At 42.9% G+C, this 21,727-nt stretch overlaps 1 protein-coding gene and 1 long non-coding RNA gene across 2 annotated transcripts in view; both read left to right on the plus strand.

The window, feature by feature from the left end:
- Positions 1-10,202, plus strand: part of Tox3l1 (TOX high mobility group box family member 3 like 1) — a 32,333-nt gene extending 22,131 nt beyond the window's left edge. Inside the window, exon 3 of the long non-coding RNA NR_131117.1 lies at positions 9,724-10,202. This is a non-coding gene — a long non-coding RNA (TOX high mobility group box family member 3 like 1). The remainder of the gene's footprint in view (positions 1-9,723) is intronic.
- The window catches only part of LOC120100841 (guanine nucleotide exchange factor MSS4-like), a 46,761-nt gene that overhangs the window by 22,241 nt on the left and 2,793 nt on the right, over positions 1-21,727 (plus strand). Inside the window, exons 2-3 of the mRNA XM_039103707.2 lie at positions 9,724-10,011; positions 20,360-20,472. The gene's annotated coding sequence lies outside the window, so the exon portion shown is untranslated. The remainder of the gene's footprint in view (positions 1-9,723; positions 10,012-20,359; positions 20,473-21,727) is intronic.

Raw genomic sequence — 21,727 nt, forward strand, 5'->3', positions numbered from 1 at the left:
ATCATGAGCCGCGCTTGGTGGGTGCTGGGAACCAAACACTAGTACTGTAAGGGAGCAGCGAGGGCCCTTGCCACTGAGCCATCGATCTCTCCAGCCCCCTTTCCTTTTGTTAATGTCTTCCTTTTACTTCCCAACATCAATATGTATAAACAATTATGAATAGTGCATGGCAGAACGTAATCGAGCTCATTTGTATTTTAGGAGTTCAAAGAAAGGTGATCAAGAAAGGCTCATGGTGGAACTGAAATGTGAGCTTGTCCTTTAGAGAAGGCTGATATTTGACTAGCCAGCCAGGCGACAGGTAGCCAAGTCAGCATCATGGAAGCAGGCCAATGGAGACACAGACCCAAAAGAAATGGTGTGATACAGGTCAAAAGGGAAGACTCAAATATGCAAATACTTTATTTAATGAGACATGGCAGGGTGATGATGGTTTTATAGTGATTGAAGGTCTTAACCATGGAGGTCACCTAGCAGGCACTGCTGGAAATCCAAACCTGGACAATCGGTCGTTAGGCTCCACCTCCACAGCCTGAAATGTGTCTAATTCCCACCCTAAGTCACACTGGGGTTCTTACCTCAGTGTGTCTGTGGAAGTTTGGCCCCATAGTGTTCTGCTCATTTGCTTACATTTTCAAAAGTAGAGACATTTTCATTGTCTCTATGAGCTCACAGCCATAACTCTAGTTTTCCAACTAGTCTTTTGATTTTAAAAACCACATTCGAAAATGTGAGTACTGGGGGCGTATGGTGCAGAGGCAGAGGCCAGAGGACAGCCTGCGGGTCTTTCATTATAGCAGGCAGTCTCGAGGCTTCCCTGGGGTCCTCAGGTCTCCCTACCAGAGCTATCTCCCCGCCCCACACTACCCACTGATTTCCTTGTACCACTTCAGGTCCTCGCCCTTCCACTCTTTCCTCAGTGATCACTTAAACCTAAACTAGATTTATGGATTTCCCCCAATCTACTTAGTTTACAGGCATTTTCTTTTGCCTGCTGTTCAAACTCACCAGAACACACAGTGACAGATGGCTTTTCTCCCAGCGTTCCTTCCACTCGGTTCATCTCACACGTGACTCATAGATCATCTCAGAATTACAAGAAGGATGCATTCCTCATGTGAAAAAGGAGACAGTGACGCTATTTTCTATGTTCTGTGTGTAACCCATGTGTCTCATCACGTGCCTCAGTCTTCTCCAGAGAAATGCAGAGGCCAGGTTAGACCCTTTTGCAGGGATCTGTGGCAGAATGTGCTTTCCTGAAAGCCTGGTATGCCACCGTGTGGTTCCCACTATCCCGACGTGCCCCATCTCTCTGCTTGCCCTCCTCCTTGGCCACAAAGCAGATGTGCTTGTGGTTCACGGGTGTTTGGTTTTTTAGTACTGCTCATCTGCAGGAACAAAGCTTGAGCCCAGAGGCTGACCTCAGCAGATCACAGGAACACCCATCGGGCTGCCATAGCCCCTCTCTTTGATCTCTTCCTGGTGCCACAAATCCAGCAGCTGACTCACGGGGGAAGCAACAGAATTTTGCATTACCCTGCATTATTTATCTCGATGATTAACTTACTTTTAATAATTTTGACATTTTCAGACACATATGTAATACATTTTTATATTTGCCTTTTGTTCTCCCACTCCCACAGAATTCTCTTCTTCCTGCACCGTGTGTGTGTGCGCATGTGCATGTGTGTGTGTGTGCAGGTGCATGAATGTGTGCATTTATGAGTGTGCATGAATGTGCATGAGTGAGTTCATTCATCAGTGTGTGTGTATGAGTGTCCGTGCATTCATCAGTGCATGTGTTTCTTAATGAGTTTAATTAATGTTGCCTACTGAGAGGGGTTATTTATGAAAGCCTGGGTAACTTTCCAGAATGAAATGTTTCCCGCCCCCTCGCTCTAGCTGGTTTTGTAAACTTTGGGCAGACTTAACAGTTTCTACAAGTTTTTCAGAGATTTGGAAATGCTGGCAGAAACCTCTCCCCCATCCTTTTGTTTCTCACCTTCCCGTGGTGGCCTAATGTGTTTGAGATGGTGGTTTCCGGGGTCTTTATTCCAACACATGAGTTGTCAGCACTTAAATACCACCAAAATACCAAAGCATTCAAAATACTCCAGTGACGTACTCTCGATTCATTGAAATCGCTTCTGATCACATGCTCGGTGCCAAACAATGCGGTAAGCTCTTGGATTAGGGCAGTGAACGAGGCAGACTGAAGCTCAAGCATTCTGTATGTGCTCACAGATGAGAAAGCAAATAAGCAAACACACAATTTCAGAGACTGATAAGTGCTTTTGTATTAATTAGGGCTCCCGAGGGGAACAGCAGGAACAGAAAGGATATGTTTATAATTACTAAAGGAGGTTTATTTTATTGGCTTATATGATTAGAGGCAGAATGATCCCTCAGAGGCCATCTGCATGCTGGAGAGCTCCTCATCCCAACAAGCTGGGGACCTTAGAAGAACCACAATACAGTCCTGAGTTAAAGCTGAAGAGTTTGTTTGGCTGCTGGTGGTAGAGCATCAGCTGACCCATCGCTCAGGAAGAACACAGCTTGCATATATAAGCTAGTGTTGTTCTCCCTTAACTGCCATCCCATCAGCCTTCAGTCTATTGGATGATACCACCCACACGGATGGGGTGGGGCTTCCATCCCCTCCAGTATCGTACCCAGGCCTACTGTCTCTGGAGACACAGCCTCTCACCAGGATGTGCTTTACTAAACTCCTGGGCATCTTTCAATCCAATCAAATTGACACTCAAGACTAACTGTAACAGCTACACAGAAATACAGGTAGCATGAAAGATAGTGATGGGACCGTTTAGAGAAAAGCGTTTAAGAGCCTCTCAAAATGGGTGTGAAGGAAGGGAACCATAAGGAGCCTGGGGTAGCTAGTGTTTCAGGCCGGAATATTAAGTGTGAAGACCTGAGTTGAAGATGAAAGCCGGAGGAGGAAGATATGACATGTCAATAGGGGTCATTTTATATAGGACTGTTAGAGAAGAAGCCTGTACTCTGGTTGCTACAGGAAGCCACTAAAAAGCCTAACTAGCAGAGAACTATGATCCAACGTAAAAGATTGTGGTGGTTTGACTATGACTGGCCCATGGGAAGAAGCTCTATTAGGAGGTGTGGCCTTGTTGGAGTAGGTGTGTCCTTGTTGGAGCAGGCGTGTCCTTGTTGGAGTAGGCGTGTCATTGTTGGAGTGGGTGTGGCCTTGTTGGAGTAGGCGTGTCATTGTTGGAGTGGGTGTGGCCTTGTTGGAGTAGGTGTGGCCTTGTTGGAGTAGGTGTGGCCTTATTGAAGTAGGTGCATCAGTATAGGGAGTGAGCTTTGAGGTCCTATGTTCAAGCTCTTCCCAGTGCAGGAGACCCTCCTTCTGGCTGCCTGGGGAAAAGAGTCCTCTCCTGCTTGCCTTTGTATCAAGATGTAGAACTCTTAGCTCCTCTAGCACCATGTCCACCTGCACGATGCCTTCCTTTCTGCCATGTTGATAATGAATTAACCCTCGAAACTGTAAGGCAGCCCCGATTAAATGTTGTCTTTTATATGAGTTGCCTTGCTCATGGCGTCTCTTCACAGTAATGAAACCCTAACTAAGAGTATGTGTTCGTATTGTGTAGTGTGTATATGTATGTGAGTGCATGTGAGAAGGCCAGGAGTTGAGGTCAGATATCGTCATCCATTGATTCCTTCCTTATTTTTCTGAGATAGGTTCTCTCACTGAGCTTGAAGTTCACTGATTTGTTTGGAGTGGCTGGCCAGCAAGCATCCTCCTGTTTCCACCTTCTCAGAGGTGGAGTTACAAACAGCTTTTTTACCAGTGCTAGAAATCTGAATTAATTCCTTAAACTGGGGTAGTGAGCACTTACCTACTGATCCCTTTTCCTAGCCCCTGATGTAAGTTTTTTTTAAACTAAGAATACTATTTGCTATTTTTAAAGGATGTATTTATTTTTAGTTTATGTGTATGAGGGTTGCCTGTATGTGTGAAAGTATACCCAGTGTGTGCCATGCCTACGAGGTCAGAAAAGGGTAGGGAATATGATCCACTGAAACTGGGATAACAGACAGTTGTGAGCAGCCTCGTGGATTCTGGGAACCAAACCTCAGGCCTCTGCTAGAGAACAGTGTTCTTAACCACTGAGTAATCTTTGCAGCCCCTCTTACTGATTTTTTTAAATGGAGATATAATTCACATTATATAATCTACCAACCTCATTTTTTTGTTGTTGTTGTTTTTATATATATTTTGTTGGATTTTGTTCTAGGGTTTTACCATGGTTGCAGTCACAAACACAAATTCCAGGACATTTCCATGAGAACCCTGGTCCCTGTTGACAGTCATTTCCCTACTTCCTTTGAGCCCCTGGCATACTCTAGTTGTTACCTGGTTGGGTGGATTTGCATGTCCTGAGTATTTCAGGAAAATGAAACATGAAGCCTGTTCCAGTTGTTTCTCTGTTCTGGGATAAACACAGACCAAAACCAACTTCAGGGAGGAAAGGATTTATTTGGCTTACAGTTTCCAGTCTGTCATCAAGGGAATCCGAGGCAAGAGCCTGGAGGCAGGGACTGATGCAGAGACGTGGAGGAGCACTGCTTCTGGCTTGGTCTTCATGGCCTCCTCAGCCTGCTTCCTAATACAACTACCCGCTGAGGAGTGACATTGTTTCTGGTATGAGCCCTCCCACATCGACTGCTAATCAGGAAAAAGCCCCCTGTGTGGGTACCCTCAGGCCAGTCTGACACAGGCAACCCCTCAACTGAGGCTCCTTCTCCCCAGGTGTGTGTAGGTTTGAGTCAAGCCGACAAGACTAACTGGCACAACCCATTGAGTCCAGTCTCTTTCACTAAGCAGGAAGTTTGGGTTCACACACACGAGTGTTCTGCCTGTATGCCTGTCTGTGCACCACTTGCATGCCTACAGTGTTGATTCCCATTATGGAGTTTCAGACAGTTGTGAGTTTTGATGTTGGTGCTTGGAATCAAACTTGGTTTCTCTGGAAGAGCAGAGAATGCTCCTAACCATGCAGCTGTGGAACTGTGTCTGCAGCCCTGAGCATAACATTTTTAAGGCCCCCGTCTATGTCACAGCATGGAGCAATACTTTGTTCTCTTCAGGGCAGAGTAATATTTCATTGAGTGTGTGTGTGTGTGTGTGTGTGTGTGTGTGTGTGTGTGTGTATAATTTTATTTCTCCATTGATCAGCTTGTGAGAATTTGGGCTGTTTCACTCCTTGGCTATTGTGAATATGACCATGAACATTCTGATATGATCTTTGTTTCTCTTTGTAATTAGGGGTAATCAATAGATTACATATAGTAACTGTACATTTAACTTTTTTGAGCAACTGTTGGTCTCTTTCCCAAAATGGCTGCATCATTCTATATTCCCACAAACAACTGACTAAGATCCCAACATCCTGACTCACTATTTTCTGGTTGTGCGACGTGTAGCCATTCCAGTGGGTTTGAAAGAGCATGTCAGTGTCATTTGAGCTTACTGTCAGAGTTAGATTGAATCAATTTGACTCAAGCTGGAGTCATCCAGGAAAACGGAATCTCAGCTGAGGAGCTGCCTCCACTAGATTGGCCCGTAGCATGTCTGTGGAGTATTTTCTTGATTAATGATTGACGTTGGAGGGCCCAGCCCACTGTGGGCGGTGCCATCCCTAGGCAACTGGACCTGGGCTGTATTGGAAAGGTAGCGACAAGTCAGTAAGCAGTGTCTCCCATGGTCTCTGCTTTAGTTCCTGCCTTTATTTCCTGCCTTGGCTTCCTTTTGTGATTAACTGTAAGCAGCAAGCCAAGTAAATCTTTTCCTTCTCCAAGTTGCTTTTGGTCATGATGATTATCACAGCAATATAAAGAACACTTGCATTTCTCCAATGACTAACCATGCTATCATTTCCTATGCTCAGAGGTTATGGTACATCATTTCTAAAAAATTTCCACAGTCATTTGCCTGAATTAAAATTTGAAAAGAAATTGTCTTTTGCTATTGAGTTACAGAAGTTCTTGGCCCGTATCAGATATATTATTTTTAAAAATTAATTCTTTAAGAAAATAAACAAACAGGGTTTGATCTGTGCAATGTTGGCTGTCCTCAAACTCATTATAAAGACCAGGCTGGCCTTGAACTCTCACAGCTCTACTTACCACTGCTTCTGGAGTGCTGGGATTACCATCATGCACTCACTCTGCCCAATTTAAAAATAATTCTTATGGTTAATGAGCTGTAGTTTAAATTTCTTCAAAGAACTTCTGTAACTCAATGTTCTTTATCTTCCAAAAATTTCAAAACAAACAAACATAAAGATGAAAAATAATAAACAGAAAACAAAACAAAACAAAAGCACACAGAAAACATGCAGCACTTATTGGATTGGCCCATTACTTCTGAGCATAAGGTTTGTCCTAAAGTGTGGTCCGTACACCTAGTATCATTCCATTTGAGAAAACTGGTTTTCTCCTCTCCCAGCAGGCATTACCTGCAAATAACTTCTTGGTTAGGGGTGGGCTTGTGCCCACTTCCTCTTCTCTGTGCTGGGGTTTTGAAGGGCTTGAGCCTGTGCAGGTTTCATGTGCATTGCAGTCTCTGTGAGGTCATGTGTGCATCAGCCCTGCTGTGTCTGGAAGATGCTGTTTCCTTGGAGTCACTCACCACCTCCGGTCTTACAATCTTTCCACCTCCTCTTCTACATAGATCCCTGAGCTTAATAAACATATCCACTTAGGACCGAGTGTTTCAAAGCCTCTCCCTCTCTGCACATGGTCCAGTTGTGGGTCTCTGTGTTAATTGCCATCTACTGCACAGAGAAATCTCTATGGTGAGGGCTGGGTGATGGACTGATATTTGCATATAGCAATGCCATTCAGAGCTGTCTTACTGCTATGATCATTTAACAGAATAACGGTATTAGGTTTCCCCCGCAGCCAATGGCCTACCTCATCCCAGGTTCTTGATCACGTTAGCATGTTGAGGATGGTTTCCATCTCAGGAAATGGACCTCAAGTCCAATAAAAATGTGTTTGGTCACTCCCATAACGTTTATGCCACCAGTATGCCTGCCGGTAGGTATGTTTTGCAGGAAGGTCACTATTGTAGGTCCAAGGGTTCACAGTTTGGTGTTATCGATGATTACTTGTCTCCTCTGGAAGCATGCATAGTACCTTCTAGAATCATGGACACTGATCTGTAGAAGTGAAGCTTCAAGGGGGTATCAGCTCAACTTCTCTAAGTTTGATCACATAATTGAATGCTGCCTTTATAGGGCCTTCCCATCAGGATTTGGAGGGTAACACTAATATTTAATAAATGGGGCCCCATGAAGCAAAAAAAAACCAAAATAAAAACAAACAAAACAAAATAAAAAGCCCCAAATACAAACAAACAGAACTTCTATATAGCAAAAGACGCTGTTATTCAAGATAAGCAGCAACCTACAGAATAGAAAAATATCTATTATACAATTATACATCTGACAGAGGATTAATATCTAGAACATGCAAAGAACTCAAAAAAATAAACATCAAGAAAAGAAATAACCCAAATGTAAAATGAGGCAGGCAGCAGAACAGAGTTCTCAAAAGATGAAAGAAAAATGGCCGAAAAACACTTCAAATGTTCAACATCCCTAGCCTTCATGTATGCCCGTCCATCCAAATAACAAGAGAGCTTATGGAGCTAGCAAGAGACTGGCAGGAAGGAGGGGACCTTCCAAGGAAGGAGAAACAAAATGCAGTGTTCCAGAGATATAAAGAGGCAACTAGAATAGGATTACATGGGGTCACAGAGGAGAAAGGCCGGGTAAAGAAGGGAAGATGGACAGGGACAATTGGCACAAAAGGGCTCTTAAAAAGCCATGTGGAAACCTACTGCTGCTGAAGTGTATGTGTGTGTATATGTGTGTGTGTGTGTATGTGTGTGTGTGTGTGCGTGCGCATGTGTGTGTGCATGCGCATGTGTGTGTGCATGTGTGTGTGTATGTGTGTGTGTGTGTGTGTGTGTGTGTGTGTAAATGTATGTGTATATGAAAGGAATCTAAATGGAGTCACCATATGGTGAGATAGATAATGCACAAGTATACATCTTATGCCCTCAGGTAGACCCTCCAGTGCCAGGAATGGGTTACATCTGGCTGAATCATTGGTCACGGGGTTCCCTTAGTCATCATTCCAAGAATTACAGCTACTGTATTTACCAATGGTACAATGAATGACGTTTTCCCCTGAGTAGAGTTCTCCAAACAGAAGTGTTCAGGCTGCTGTGGGGAGTTGAGTGTCTCTGGCTCCTGCCTCACAGCTGCTGACAGAACCACAATTTTTTTTTTTTTGTTCTTTTTTTTTCGGAGCTGGGGACCGAACCCAGGGCCTTGCGCTTCCTAGGTAAGCGCTCTACCACTGAGCTAAATCCCCAGCCCAGAACCACAATTTCTGGCTCAGGCTCCTAAGAAGGTTTGCTTATGGGTTATTGATGAGGTCCGAGTTCAGTCAGTACCAGGGTGCTGGAAGAACGGTGTTCAAAAGAATAAAGGGAATTAGAGATTACAGATAAATTGAAAAACAAGGAGAAAGCAAACGAAGCTTCATGATGTATGCTTCAATCTTCTAACTTTGCAAGAAGATGGCCTTGCCTTGAATTCTATTATCTTTGAAAGAGAGTGAGATAGAGATGTCAGCCTCAATCCCACCAACAGATATGTACATACATGTTAGAGCAGGCTGGGATTCAGATTATCAATGCAGAGGCTGGACATTAGAAAACTTCCCTGGACTGGCTGGCATCACGGAGAGGTTAATCAAAGCTCCTTTCCTTAGTCCGACATCTTTCCATCTAGTACCATTTAATTATTGCCAGTGACTTGGATGAAACAAACCTGGGCTCCATAAACATTCTGCTTTAGACAATGATATTTCTTTGTTGCTAGATGCAATAGGTTTGGTTCAAGTCTGTGATAATCTTTAGTGCACTGTAAAACCTTCAAACAAAAGAAAATGAGGTATTCATCATCCAAAAACCCTTCAGGACTTTGATCTGTGCTACTGAAGACAGGGGAGGCTGAGCCTACTTAGTTCTACCTACAGCCAAACCTTCACGGCTGAGACCAGGCAGAACAAGAAACCAAGATGGATAACACTTGGATCGACGTCAGCTTCTTTGAATTTCCAACCCCCAAGCACACAGGAATGAGATTTTTGGACTTTGATTCTGTTGACCTCTGAAATGTTTGGATCAATTTGAATACAGCTTTAATTTTTAACTTTAATTTCCTCCCAGGAAAACCCATTTAAGAAGGCAGCTAGCACTTCAATCTGGAGCTTTGTCTGTTGCTGGCATTTTTATGATTAGCGTATTTTTATTATTTCCATCTCAGTGCCAGTGTTTGATGAGCTACGCTGGATAATGAGGGAGGAGAGCGGGCCAGGGAAACAGCAGAAGTTCTAGTTTGGGACAAAGGTTTTAGAATTAATTTAATTAACACATTACTCTGACCCATTTTAGGGCCTTCTCCTTAATAAATGCTAGCCAGCAGTTTCCCAGAAGAGTCAGGCCTGGCTTCAAGGGAGAAGTTGTGTGAAGGTGGGATAAAGATTGTTGGGGGGGGAGTTTTAATCACGTCCCCTGAAGAGAAAAGCCATACCACTAGTTAATGGTCAGAGCTAATGGAGTACAAGAACGGATTGGACAAAGTCTTGACATCTTTTTCTTCACAGTCCCCTTTCAGAACGTGTCAGACAGATGGCAGAGAAGGCAGTACTGGGGAATGTCATCACGCTGCTCCCGCTCACCCTTCAGGTCTACCCACACACCACTACATGTCAAGAATATGTATTTGGCCCTATTCCTATGTTGTGAAGTATCGAAGGATACCGTTTGGCTCTGCTCAACACGGATGTCCACGGTGGTCCACGCTGTCGGGACCGAACAGAAGCCTGAAATATGTTGTTGCCTTCTTACCTTCAGGTAGAAGAATGGGGTGTGGATACCAGCTCTATTGTCAGGTAATGTGTTGTAACAGTAATATTTTATTCCTATTTATCTTTTTGTTTGTTTTCAGCTGGTTTTTAACTTGGAGTGGAGTCATAAGGATTGTTGATTGGGCTTTCTAACTCTACTGTTTCTTCTTCATCGTCGTTGTCATCATCGTTGTCATCTCATGTAGGTCAGGCTGACCAAGAACTGCCTGTTTAGACAAGGCTAGCTTTGAACTCTTGATCCTCCCACATGTATGTGCTGAGATCACAAGCCTGGCTCCTCTCTTAGCTCTTGTAAGTGGAGCTGACAGGACTCCCTGCTTAAGTAGAGTGTGAAATTTGAAGGGAAAATGGCAAAGTAAAAGAGACTCCAAGCTTTGTCTTGAGTGAGTAGGAAAAGTGCTGCTGCTATCAGTCAGTGAGGCAGGAGCCCTGATTCTGAGGGGAGAGGTGCACCCTAGGTGAGAATGGCTGCCTTGGAGGAGCCTGTGCTCTGGAGAAGTTTGACTGTGGGTGGGATGGCCAGAGAGAGTCAGGCAGTGTCCACTGATAAGATGGATGTGAATAGAGTGCTATGCATAGGGAGGGGGTTGGCCACCAGGAGGTAGATTACTAAAAGTCCATGACCAGACGGATATGCTTAGGATGATATAGACGGTGAGTCAGAGGAGGTGTATGGTTTCCAGTGTATGGACTCGCCCATAGAAAGACCAATTCCATAAAAGTGCTCATTTTTCTAGATCCTGCCATCTTCAGTAAGACAGCTCTATCCTCAATGCAGGCATGCAGGTTTTCGGAAAGAGAAATGAAAAGACGAGTGTAGCGAGAGCCCAGGTCTCCTGATTGTGAGACAGCAGAGCAGGAGTTTGGGTTGAGGTGGCCTTGATTTTAGGCAGGAGAAGCTGAATGAGAGGTTGACAAACTTTTCCTATGAGGAACCAGCCCACAGGTCACTATCGCAACAATGTAACTTAGCTTTGAACAGTTGCGCTCTGGGAAAACTTATGAAACAGGCAAAGGGCTGGATTTGGATCATAGGCCATAGCCATTGCGCCGACCTGTGGCAACTGTGTGTAGGTGACGCTGTCTTTTTTCAACCCTCCATGGAGTGCAATGGCTAGTTCTAAGGCTACTTAACAAAGCAGGCTAGGGTTGAGGGAAAGTGCTGTTAGCTGGTGTACAGGTCAGAGGGGCAGGAAGAATATGATTTACATGTAACAACCCATTGAGACCTGTCAGTAGAGATGAGCTCTCTGGGGCAAGGCGTCTGGAGTTTTCAGTGCTGTAGCCAAAGCAGAGGAGGACATAAAAGAAAAAGAAAAGAAAATTGTCTAGGCCATGTCTTCTTGCTACATTAGCATTGAAGGTCCACGAAGGGAAAACTACTGTCAAAAGAATAGAGTCTGTCTCTGGAGAAAGATAAACCACTCCCACCCCGAAAGAGTTAGTCCAGTTGGATCAGTCAATCATCAGGCCAAGGGTCACCCTCAGGAAGGCAGGCTCACCTTAAGCAATACTAAAAGCAATATTAAATAGAAAATGGTATTAAATAAAAAAGATAGGAGAGATAATTATCCCTTTAATGAGATAGCATTCTTTTCTTTCCCAGAATTCCTCTCTGCTCTAGCATGTAGCATGGTCCTTACAAGCCACCATGAGATTCTATTGAGTCTGCCTGATGTTCAGAGTCCTGCCTCAGAAAAGGTGTACTTTTTCCTTTTTCTTCTCTTCTGTCTTTAGTTGGGTGCTGGCCAGAGCATAAGCTTTCTTCTTCTCCTGGTGCTTCAGGCTTTATTCTGTCTTTCTGAAAGTTCTCTCCCTGCCCTGTGGCCTGGGTCTTGTCAGAAGCTGTGTGCACTATGTGGTTGATATCCAGGCCTAACACAAACTGATATTATGACTCTTTCTCTCTTAGGCTCCAATCTATGACTCTATAATAAAATCTCTAAAACACACTCTCTGTTCCACAAACTTTGCTTTTGGAATCTGTGAGACAAGCCACTGGCTTGGGTCATCTTTGGTGGCCACTGAGTTTCTGGGACCCTAGATGTTCAAGAAAGGCACCTGGACAATCCTATATCACGTCTGGCCAGGTACCTACCTTCACGATACAGACTTCCCATCTCCTCTTATTCAACAATAGGAGTAAGATTGAAGAAAGAGAACTTGTAATAGGGGCCGGTGGATTGCTAGTGCTCTGGACAGGGAAGCTGGACACAATAGATTGGAGGTGGAGTAACTGATTACTCAGGCAGACTAGGATAGAAGTAAAAGGTGGGACAAGAGGAAAGAGCTAGAGAATAGCCTACTGCTGAGGGGATGCCTAGGGGACTCCCTCAGTTCTCCTCAATGTGGCCTCCGCTCATAAATCCCTCAGAAATGGGGCAGTTTGATGGACAAGTCAATAGTGCATTTCTATCTGTTGTTGGGTCCACAGAGTTTGTAGTCTGTCTCTGGGAATAGTTTATTAAGAGTTTCTTAATGAGCCCAGAGAGACTCTGAGGTTAAGAGCACTTACCGCTTTCCTGAAGGGTTAGTTCTCAGCATCCATATGGTGGCTCATAGCCATCTGTTACTCTACTTCCAGGGATCGTAAACTCTCATTCGGCCTCCGTGGACACTAGGCACAGAGATGGTTCACACATACACCCAGGCAAACATGTGATATTTATCTTCCAAGTATAAAACCACAACATCAGGAAGGGCCATACGGCAGCTTTTGACCAGCCTTTCCCCTTTAGAAAGGTTCACCTTTCTTAATAATATGCCTGACAGATGGGGTTGGGGATTTAGCTCAGTGGTAGAGCACTTGCCTAGGAAGCGCAAGGCCCTGGGTTCGGTCCCCAGCTCCGAAATAAAAAAAAAAAAAAAAAGAAAAAAGAAAAAAAATATGCCTGACAGATGAGAATTCTTTCAATAATCAAATTAACTAATTTTTCTTTTCTTTCTTTTGGTTTTTCGAGACAGGGCTTCTCTGTGTTGGCCTGTCTGTCCTAGAATTCACTCTGTAGACCAGCCTGGCCTTGAATTCAGAGATCCACCCAAAGTGGATCCCAAGTGCTGGAATTGTAGGCGTGCACCTCCACTTCCAGACTCCAATTTCAGTATTTTTCATTCTGGAAGCTTACAAGAACTTTATATGCAGAAGGACTCTCTCCTACTTTACTCCTATTCTCTCATATTGAACTGTCCGTGCTATAGAGCAAACAAACCCAGCTGTTCTAAGAACTCCTTACAGCTATTTTGGTTTGCATGCAAATTTCCCACATAGACTCCTGTGTTTGAAAACTCAGTCGCCAGCAGGTGGTGCTGTTTTAGAAGCCTGGCGACTTTTAAGAGGTGGAGCCTCTCTAGTGGAAGAGGGCCACTGAGGACAGATCTTCAGATTTCATAGCCTGACTCTGCTTCCCTTCTGCTGCCTCCTGGATGCAGGCTCAACTTGACCAGCTACCTAAAACTCGAAATTCTATGCCTTCCCCATCATTGTGGGCTCTGTCCTTTCTTAAACTGTGACCCAAAGCAAACCCTCTTTTGCATAAGATGCTTTTGTCAGGTGTTTTGTAATAGCAATGCAAACACTGACACACAGTTTAGGCACCATTGTTGTCTCTGTGTCTTGGTGAGCAACATCAATCCCAGTAAAGGGCCATCTTTGGTGCAGCATGAAAGCCATCACACCCCGATGCTGACCCGGAGGCAGCAGAATGAACATCTGAAAACATTCATGCTCTTTCAGGAGGTTTCTGGTCATTTACCAGGGCATTTGAACATCGAGGTTATGCTAATCACAGAACTGTGAGGATGGTTCTCTCCACCATTGTTGGCTTAGTCATGGGGATCATTCTCTGCAGACAGTGTAGTGTGGATTATAATGAGCAAATGCAAAATAACCTTGTCAACAGGCATTGCAAGTGAAAGAATTTTACACACTATAAAAGAAGGAGCAGAAAAAAAAAAAAAAACCCTTAATGTTGTCCAGGCCAAAGCAGGCACTTTAGGAGGAAAGGGGCCGTAAAAGCAAGCAGATACTGAAGCGTATGTTCAAATGTTACATTCGTATCTCCTGTAGTTTTATCAGAAACAATTTTGATAAATTCTATGTTTAAAATATATTTCTTTATTTGTGGGTAGCATGGGGAGGCAGGGTGGGTGCTGTTTTGTACCTGTGGAAATCAAAGGACAAGTGACACTGAGAGGTTGAACTCTGGAGAGGTTCTTGGGTGCTCATCCACTGAGCTGTCTCTCCGGCCCCAATTTCAACAAATTCTGCTATCAAAGTTTTCATACTTTTCTTTGCAGACAAACAACTCCACAATATTTTTTATTTATAATTTTTTGGAAATAAAAGTTTTTATATTGCATTTTTGTTGAGGAGTTACTTTATAGCAAATAACATGTGGCATCATGAATTGTTTTTTAAGTGGGAGAACTAAAATGCATGACTTATTTTTTTTGCTTTGCTTTGAGAAATTTCGTGTGGCCTTCAACTTGCTTTTTAACTAAGGATGACCTTAAATTACTGACCCTCCTACCCCTACCTCCCCACAGTCGGGATTGCAGTCTGGACCACTTGCCTGTGACTTCTGTTGTTTAAAAATTTATTTTGTTTTTAAGTGTGTGTGTGTGTGTGTGTGTGTGTGTGTGTGTATGCACACATGTGCATACATGTGCACATATGTATGTATGTACATGTGAATGCAGGTGCTCTCAGAGTCAGAAGAGGGAGTCTGATCCTCTGGAGTTGGTACTCCACATTATTGTACAATATGGGTGCTGGAATCTGAACTCAGGCCCTCTGCCCACAGTGGGCAGGTCTTTCCATCTCACTTAACTTAATGCAGATAATTCTTTACAGGCATCTGAACATCTGTCTCCTAGACCCCAGAAAGTTGATGATTAAAGTTAAACAGCTTGCATCCTAGCACAGCTACTATTCTTATTTGTGTATGTTTTCTGTTTTCTAAGATAATATTTTTGTTAATTCTTAGAGGATTTAAGTATAATGCACTTTGACCATTTGTGTATTTTCTTTTTGTCCCATTATCTGTGCAAAATTTTTACATAAAATTATATTAAAAGACATTTCCTAGTAAGTTATTAGAATATAACCATTTTCTCATGTTGTTGCAATTGAATTTCAGTATCTGGGCAGTGTTGTAACAGTTGGAATAGTTACTATGTAAGTGTTGTGACAGTTGGAATAGTTACTATGTAAGTGTTGTGACAGTTGGAATAGTTACTATGTAAGTGTTGTGACAGTTGGAATAGTTACTATGTAACAGTTGGAATAGTTACTATGTAAGTGTTGTGACAGTTGGAATAGTTACTATGTAAGTATTGTAACAGTTGGAATAGTTACTATGTAAGTGTTGTGACAGTTGGAATAGTTACTATGTAACAGTTGGAATAGTTACTATGTAAGTGTTGTGACAGTTGGAATAGTTACTATGTAAGTATTGTAACAGTTGGAATAGTTACTATGTAAGTGTTGTGACAGTTGGAATAGTTACTATGTAAGTGTTGTGACAGTTGGAATAGTTACTATGTAAGTGTTGTGACAGTTGGAATAGTTACTATGTAACAGTTGGAATAGTTACTATGTAAGTGTTGTGACAGTTGGAATAGTTACTATGTAAGTGTTGTGACAGTTGGAATAGTTACTATGTAACAGTTGGAATAGTTACTATGTAAGTGTTGTGACAGTTGGAATAGTTACTATGTAAGTATTGTAACAGTTGGAATAGTTACTATGTAAGTGTTGTGACAGTTGGAATAGTTACTATGTAAGTGTTGTGACAGTTGGAATAGTTACTATGTAAGTGTTGTGACAGTTGGAATAGTTACTATGTAAGTATTGTGGTGGTAGTCAGTAGGTATAACCTCTCTGATTAGAAATGCAATTTTTACTTTCATTTATTTTGTAATTCACCCAACATTTTATTTTACCTTACTTTCCAGTTTTCCTCAGAATATATGGCTCTCTAGAAACACAAACCAACACTGAGTATAAACAGCTAAAAGAACATGAATATTTCATGAATATTTAAGGTGATCACTGTGTAAGAACCAAAACATAATCGTCATATTCCACCCACAAACTGAAATGTGGTTTCCGGTCATGATATAAAACACAAGGTAAAATCTAATTTTGTCAACTAATATCAAAACAGAAAGAAAGAAAAAGGAGAAAAATGTTGAGAAACGTCTGTTATGAGCATCCTCCTATATCAATGAACTCCCCTAGGTTCTCTGTGAATGCAAACATGTGTAGCATCATCCCGCAAGGAAAATGCTCAAAATCTCATCACAATTCTTCCCCTTAAAATAGTAGTTTATTGGACTATATTTTTATTCAAAGATATTAGAAAAACATTATATTAGGGAGTCACGGAGGGTGGTTAGAGTGATAGGTTGTCTCGTTTATAGACAAAGAAACTGAAACTCACGGGTTAAATAATGTGTTGAAAGCCACAGCATCATCAAGGAAGAGGCCCAGTTTCCCCACCAGGGTCCATCTGATTCAAGAGTCTAATTTTATCCACCGCAACCTGTTGTGTAGACTTCTCTGTGCTTCTAATATTGATTTTTTTCCTCTTACCATGACAACCGTATCTTATCTGAGATAATTTAGCAAACCCTGCTATTGAATGTTGGGTGTGGCCAACTAGTAAAACCCAGTAGGGAGTTGATCTCTCAAGTAATTACAACATTTTAATTAAATTGTTTGGATTTTTATGCAGAACTTTATTTTTAGGCTCTATTAGCGGAAAAACATCTCACTGAAATGTGACTGGCCAAGGAAAACTTACCATCATTTAGGGGATAGCTGTTCTCCACTTGTTTTGCTCCTTCCCATGCTCTCTCTAGACTGAGAGGCAAAAAGACTCTTCCCTCGGAATGCCTAAGTGCTCCACTGAGTAAAAGCTTTCTTCTGGAAATCCTCAAATGGATCCCAAAGTAGTTTCTGTTTCTTTCAATAATATCCCATTTTAAGTCATGAGGTAGCTTACAAACTACAAGTACATTAGGCTTTCTAATTACAAAAGCCTTTTATGATTATTAGCCAGCAAATTCTTTGAATGCCTAGCAGATGGGAGGCCAACATTTACAGAAAAGCAGAGTAGCGTGGAGATGCATTAGTTTAGTGAGCTGCTGTGGTTAATGTAATGTTTAACAGGTGAACCCATCCCATTTTTTTCTCTATGACCCTATAAATACAGAGCAGGCCACTGCACATAAGCACCGTGACATACAGACACCTACACATTCACCATATTGCTCTAATAATAAATTAAAAATGTTTAAACTGAGGCATGCAGGGTTCTTACATATTCTATAGCCTGCCTTGCTTCTATCTTGACTTGATCTTTTTTTATTATATATATTTTTATTGGATATTTTTTCTTTACATTTCAAATGTTATTTTCTTTTCCTGTTTCCTGTCCATAAGCCCCCATCCCATCCCCCCTTCTTCTATGAGGCTGTTCCCCTCCACATCCACCCCTCTTCCCCCACAACATTCTCCTACACTGGGGGTCCAACCTTGGCAAGACCAAGGGCTTCTCCTTCCATTGGTGCCCAACAAGGCCAGTCTCTGCTACACATGCAGCTGGAGCCATGGGTCTGTCCATGTGTAAACTTTGGGTAGTGATTTAGTCCCTGGGAGCTCTGGTTAGTTGGCATTGTTGTTCTTACGGGGATGCAAGACCCTACAGCTCCTTCAGTCCTTTCTCTAGCTTCTCCAACAGGGACCCCATTCTCAGTTCAATGGTTTGCTGCTAGCATTCGCCTCTGTATTTGTCAAGCTCTGGCAGAGCCACAGAGACACTATATCAGGCTCCTGTCAGCATGCACTTCTTGGCATCAGCAATATTATCTAGTTTTGGTGGCTGTGTGTATATGGGCTAGATCCCCAGGTGGGGCAGGCTCTGAATGGCCATTCCTTCAGTCTTGGCTCCAAACTTTGCCCCCATATCCCTTTCCCATAAATATGTTTGTTTCCCTTTTAAGAAGGAGTGAAGCTTCCACACTTTGTTCCTCCTTCTTGAGCTTGTGGTTTGTGGATTGCATCTTGGGTAATTCGAGGTTTTAGGCTAATATCCACTTTTCAATGAGTGCATACCATATGTGTTTTCTGTGATTAGATTACCTCACTCAGGATGATATTTTCTATTTCCATCCATTTGCCTATGAATTTCATGAAGTCATTGTTTTTGATAGCTGAGTAGTACTCCATTGTATAGATGTACCACATTTTCTGTATCCATTCCCAACTTGATCTCTTTAATGAACTTGACTCCAGGTAAGAAGCATGGAGGAGTGGTTGCTCTCTCCCCATAAACTGATGCTCAGGCAGACTTCAAGGTAGGGTTCCTGGTTTTGAATCAATACTTTTTGATTTATTTTTCTGTTCACTTCTGGCAAGAACAGCTTCTGTCTTTTAACCTTCCTGATGACTAAGGCACATTTGCCTTTGGTTTGGATCAATAACTATGTGGCTAAAGGGAGGCAATAAATCTTTGCTATGTGGCTAAGAAATAAGATTTTACAATCCCATATTTAATTTCTGAATGCTCCGAATTTGGAGTTGAAACACAGCCTCTCCAGCGTCCTATCAATGAAACGCCAACTTTGTTTAGAATTCTCCGTCAGGTCAGAATGTCATCTGACAAGCATTTCCAATAGCCCCGAAGGAAAGGCAACAGTAGCAGAATCTCCTCAAGAAGCTGTGTCAGGACACTTACCAACAATCATTTGCAATCAGAAAAGGAAAACTCCAGTAATAGAGGCATGCGTGTGCTTTATTAGATACGGTCTGAATAAACAGCCTGATTAATTTATGGTAATTTTACAGATGAGACATTTATTCATTTCTCTGAAATATAATTTAGGAGCTCCAAAAAACAGGTACTATTTTATGCGTCAAAGAATGGAAGCCTCCTGAGGCAGGTTTGCTCTGAACTGTCCTTTGTGTGTGCGTGCATGTGCGTGTGCATGTGTGTGTGTGGGTGCATGGGTGGGTGGGTATGTATGTATGTATGTATGTATGTATGTAGTACTATGTAGCTCTGGCTGGCCTAGAACTCTATGGAGTCCTCCTGCATCTGCCTCCTGCTGATGGAATTGCAGTTATGAGTTCATAACTGGATGAATTTTTTTAAATTTTATTTTGTCAAGGTAAGAGAGGTTAAGAGCATGTGCGGCTCTTGCAGAGAAACAGGTTGGGTTCTCATCACCCTTCCAAGTGGCTCACAACTGCCCGTAACTCCAGCTCCAGGGATAGCTGGTACCCTGCACACACACAGACACACAGGTAAACACAATTTGTTAGTGTAATACAATTATTTCTCCTTGTGCTATGATCTTTTTTCTTACCCCCTCACAGGTATGGGTGGGATTGTGAATGGGATACTACCACATTCATGACTACAGTGTATGACAAAGGTGGGGGGAGTTTGAAGATATAAAGTCTTGCATTTGGTGGCTTTGAGGCAAACAAAAGGGAAGTTATCTGGATGGGCCCGCTTTACCAGGTGACTCCTGTAAGGGATTGGAGCGTTCTAAAGGGGAAGGTCCACAGTTTTCCTGTTGGCCTGAGGAAGCTTTCCTTGTAAGCTGTCTATGAAGAGAGAGGCAGCCTTGCAGCCTCCTCAGTATGAGCTGAAGCCTCCTGCCTGTGACCCTGAGAAACTGAACTCTGCAAATGCCATCAGAGACAACCAGCCTGGCCAGAGACCCAGCTATCGGCCTGGAGACTCTGGGCAGGGTATTCGGTTGAGTTGCTTGTGGACTTCCACCCAATTTAGGGAAACCAAGCACACAATGTTCTGCCTTAACTGCCTTGCTCTACAGTTAGAGCAGCAGTCACCTTAGAAATGTCAGCTTTAACATCTTTAATGTTTGGAAATCCTTACCTTTAATTGCAGAAAGATAGGATCTAGGAACAGGTCAAGTCTCAACGCCTTACTACATAGCCCTGTTGTTCTCAACCTGTGGATCTTCACAGGGGTCACTTAAGACCATTGGAAAGCACCTCACAGATCATGACAGTAGCAAAATCGCAGTTATGAAGTAGGGACAAAAATAATTTCATGGTTGGGGGTCACCACGTAAAAAACCGTAATGAAGGGTCGCAGGAATGTCAAGAAACACTGAACTAGTTACAGCTAGTTTGATGTTCTAACCCACAAGACAGACATTGCTGCCATGGTTTTACTTAGTAAATTTGCTAAGATTTCGTCACATTCACCATGTTGCTTACCATTCCTTCTCTCTTTCTCTCTCTCCCCAGGAGCTTTGAATATTTATCATTCTTCTTTCCATTATTTTTATTTTATTTAATCTATTTAACTTAATTATTATTTCCTGTGTGCAGGTGTTTCGTCTGTAGGCATGTCTGTGAACCACTTGCATGCCTAGTGTCTAGGGAAGTCAGAAAAGGGCATCAGATCCCCTGGGACTGTAGCTCCACCTGGATGTGAGCACCAGGTAAGGACTAGGAACTGAACCCAGGTCCTTTGGAGGAGTAACGAGTGCCCTAACCACTGAGCCATCTCTTTATCCCCTACTTAAACGTTTTTATTATTCTCATGTTCGCATAAGGTGAATGTGGGTTCATGTGCTACCCAGTCCACTGCAGAGCTCTCAGTGCTCTGTAACTGTGGAGTTGGTCAGGTCTGTGTGCCAACACTTCGCCTGCTGAGGCAGCTCACTTGGCCATTGGTTCATTTGTAATAATAGCATGGTTTAGGGGACTTGCAGTGGCGAATATGGGCTCTCCCGAAGAGGGACAAGTCAGCTCCCTAACATCTTTGCCTTGAACCTCTAGGAGGCAAGACCACAGTGTCCATCCTATGACCCTCAATGTACCAAGACAGACAGCACTAGAGAGTCCCCGGACTATGTTCCTGAACTCTTCTGGAATATCCGTAGCAAAGACAGGGAAAGGAACTCCGAGGCTGACTGCTCTTCTTTACTTTAACTATGAACTTGGAAGAGAGAAGGAGAGTTGCTCTCTGATTCAACCTGTCTCCTCAGCTGAGAAAAGCTGCATTCTTTTTTCTCTTCTGCACTACTCCCTTGTGCTGTGATCCCCCACTCCCGACCCCCAGTTCCTGGTACAGAAGGTGGTTGTTTCCACAATAAGCAACAGAACAGCCAAGTCAGCCATTGCAAGTTTCAAAATAGCTTTGTATAATTCCTGCACAAACCATAGACTCAAAGACCGTGTTATTCCTCAATAACCCAGATCAAGAGCTAAAATTAGGGGCCAGCAAGACAGCTTAAGGGGTAAACTCACTGCCACCAACCTGAGTTTGGTTCCCAGAACCTATAAGCAGCCGGAAGGAGAGAACTGACTCCTAAACGTTTACACACGTTCTATAGCACATGCATGCTTAAATTAAATGCCATAAACATTTTAGTTCAGGAGAAGATATGAATTTCCCTTCTGTAATAGTCTACTGGATTTGACGAAACAGAAACGCCACAGATTGGGCAGTTTAAATGGCAGAAATGAAATTTCTCGTGCTTTTTAAGCCTTAGAGTCCAAGTTCAAGGTGTCTGCCAGGATGGTTTCTGCTGAGGCCTTGCTTCCTGGTGTGCAGACTGGGGCTGTGAATTGCGTGATAATTAATCTTGCTTATTCACCTGATGTGATTTAGAATCTCCACGGAAACCTACAGCTCTAGGTGTTTCTGTGGGGGACGTTCCCAGCAGTGTCTAACCAAGGAGACCTGCTGTG

Source organism: Rattus norvegicus, chromosome 2 (assembly GCF_036323735.1).
Source record: "Rattus norvegicus strain BN/NHsdMcwi chromosome 2, GRCr8, whole genome shotgun sequence".
NCBI lineage: Eukaryota > Metazoa > Chordata > Mammalia > Rodentia > Muridae > Rattus > Rattus norvegicus.